This window comes from Microplitis demolitor, chromosome 10, assembly GCF_026212275.2.
Source record: "Microplitis demolitor isolate Queensland-Clemson2020A chromosome 10, iyMicDemo2.1a, whole genome shotgun sequence".
In the NCBI taxonomy this organism is placed as follows: domain Eukaryota; kingdom Metazoa; phylum Arthropoda; class Insecta; order Hymenoptera; family Braconidae; genus Microplitis; species Microplitis demolitor.
In genome coordinates, this window is record NC_068554.1 from 8,090,954 (window position 1) to 8,094,340 (window position 3,387).

The following is a 3,387-nucleotide window of genomic DNA, read 5'->3' on the forward strand; positions in this document are numbered from 1 at the left end:
CTTTTTTTAAATTGACGGTGCCGGAACTTGAGTAAAAAAAATGATTTATGATCAAGACATTGACTGTAATTTTTAATGTCGATAATGCAAACGATTATCGAGAAAATAATGAATTTATTCTTCTCAAAACTCGGTTGTTACATTAATATATATAAATTAAGAAATAACTACAACTATTAAGAGGAATGATAGATCCATAAAAGTTAATCATGCGTTCGAAAGTTTCAGTTATTTTCAGCCTAATATATATATATATATATATATATATATATATATATATATATATATATATATATATGCATACTTATATTAATAATTAATTTTTTTTAACTTCTCTAAAGCAGACTCGATGTCTCAATCATTAATTACTATTCAACTTGCTTCAATTTTTTTATTTTATCATTAATTTCTAGTTATAAGTATAAAAAAGAAAAAACCAACTTTGTTGACAAAATTGTAATGACTTATTACAAAGAAAAAAAATTTTTTTTTAAATATTTTTATTTTTTTATACATAGAATATGATCTTTTTAAATTAAAATATTTATAGACACGTAAAATTGTGTATCCAACGATAACTAAAAACATTCATTAAAGAAAAAAAACAGCCAAAATCATTATTTCTTATATAGTCTTATTGTAGCATTATATGGCTTATTAAAAATGAATTGAATAATGCTGTTATGTTTGTATATTAGGATATTAATATTTAATAATAAAAACATTGTTATTTTTTTATAATCATCAACTGCAACTCATATAACATTTAATTTACTAATTTTGTACGTTAAAAAAGATACTTTTTTTTAAGATAAGAATTAAAACAAAATCCATCAAATATAATTAAAATAAGCTGATTTATCTTTCTTTAATAAATAAATATATTGACCTTTTATCAAATTTGTTACACTTGTGTAATATGTAGGAATATACATAGAATATAAAAAAGGAAGGAAAGTAAGAAAAAAATATTATTGACTAATTATTTTATATTAAGTAAATATATCCCGATGAGAGGAAGTAATTACTCTGGACTTCGCTAAAAGTTTGACTTATTGAAAATCGCTTGTCACATCTTTTATATGCAATTGCTGAAATTTTATCAAGAAGAGTGTGAAGGGATTGCTAGAGGTTTGATTGCTCAAACAGTTCGTACCAGTTTTGTAAGCCCCTTGAGTCACTCACTACTAATCTTATCAATACACCTTTTTCTCTCCCGGTTCACGAAGATTCTGAAAGAGGCCCGCGTGTCAGTATTCCAAATATTATAGCTGGCAGCTTGGATGAGGTCACGTGAATTATCCCTTCTAAGATTTGAGGTTTGTAAGGGCAAGTGAGTGTCAGCACAGGGCCTTGGACCCCAACCACCAATGAGAACTGAAATATAGAGGATGGTTGAGGACGCCTAGTGAGGCCCTTATTTTGCATTCCCACTCTGAGAGATAAATTTACTCGCCAGGAATAAAAATGCGTATTCAAATTTTTTCCAAAACATCACTACTTATTAATAAATATTAATTATATATAAACATGAATTTTATTTTATAACAATGAATTCGATTGCCGAGAGATAAATGAGAGTTTTGTCAAATATAAAATTTCATCAGTATTAAATAAAATTTCATTAGATCCAAATATGTGTTTACTGAAGTCACCGCAAGCATCGCTTTATGACGGCCACCTTTAATTTGTGTGAAAGTGTCAAGTGTGACTGCCGTTGATTAAAAAAAAAATTTTTTTTGAAATATATACGTGCGACGTTCAATAACAAAATTTTCAATGAAAATCATATTTTCTTCGATAAGATGTGTGATTTTATTATTTTTTCATGAATATAACCTATCTTGAAAAATTAAAAATGTTTGTTTTTTTAATTAACTGCACTGGAATTAATCTGTAAACTTATAAAAAATCAAATTTTTATTCAAAACTTCAATTATTTGATAATTCATCTGATATTGGGAAAAATTTAATCTACATCTTTGAAATTGCTCATTGATTAAGTATATAACTAAAACTAGTCGATACCAATAAATATGTCTTAAATGCTAGTAAAATTAGAAACGGGATTTGAATAAAATTTTTAGTCGTAATTAGTAAACTTATAATTTGTGCATGGCCATAATACGTGTTTTACTAAATACAAATAAATTTTATTACTGTGAAATAAAAATGTCTCTCAGCTATAGTTGTAGGGGCTGGCAATAGCCTATCGGACGAGATACTCACCAAAGCGCTGGACCAGATTCGATTCTGGCATGCACTTATGAATTTTATATTCACAATAATATTTTTGTGCATTACAGGGAGACTCTAGTAGTAGATTACTCTTGTCTCCATGGTGCATTACATTAGCAGCCCCCTGGTGGTGGAACACTAACAATTTTTCTCGTGAGTTGAAGTGGTGCTGACTTCATTACAAACTGATAGCGGAACATAAAAACTCGATCGAATCTGCAGGGCTCTGCTGCCTCAATGACTAGGCCGGCAATTGGGGTTCCCTATAAAAAAAAAACACTTATATCGGTCGGGTATTCGTGGCGGCAGAGGTCCAAAACATTTGCAGAACCCTCTAGCTTTGGTGTAAGCCAACATGTCAAAGCAATAATAGAGAAAGTCCTCCACCACCAACGTTGTCCTTGGATAACAGGCATCCTTCATTGTGTAAGTGTCTTATCCTACACAGTGAGCTCTGTAGAATGGTTCATAAAACACCCATATTGACTTCCTAGGAGACATAATTTAGGGTGAGATGGCCGTGGGAGCTAAAGGTTAGGGCTCATAGCGACGGGAGAACGACGGTGGGCTAGCTAATGCTAGGTCCCGGTTCTTCCTGAACTAGTAGGGACTGCTGACAGCGGCTGTGTCTCGCGACGTGTTTACTGGGACTCGAGGGCGGGAAATTACTGAAATAAAAACTATGTCTCCTCCACCCATAAACTCACAAACAATAGTATCTACAATAGTCAAGTTATAAATAGTTGTCGAAAAGACAGTTGGGCTTGCTACATACGTCGTTAGGTGGACAGGCAAAAAGCAAGGCCTAATAGCGATGACCGCCAGGACCGCGATCCTCTCCGATAACTATAAAATTGTCCTTAGTAAGCCCGGGTACAATGGCTAATATTAGCTGAGTGCCCGGTAAAAATCAACTAAATTCAATTCAGCTATAGTTGCCGCCGTATCACTTTGATGCATGCAGATGAAATCTGATAAATAATATCATTAATATAATAAAGTGAGACAATGTGAATTGTCTTCGTCGTCCTCAGCCTTGCGGTTCCCATTTTTCCCCGTCTTCTTGTCGTCTGAAACTACCAAAGTCATAGTGCCGTGGTCACATGACTAATTTTCACATCGACGCATGACCGTAAGGGTGAAGTGGGG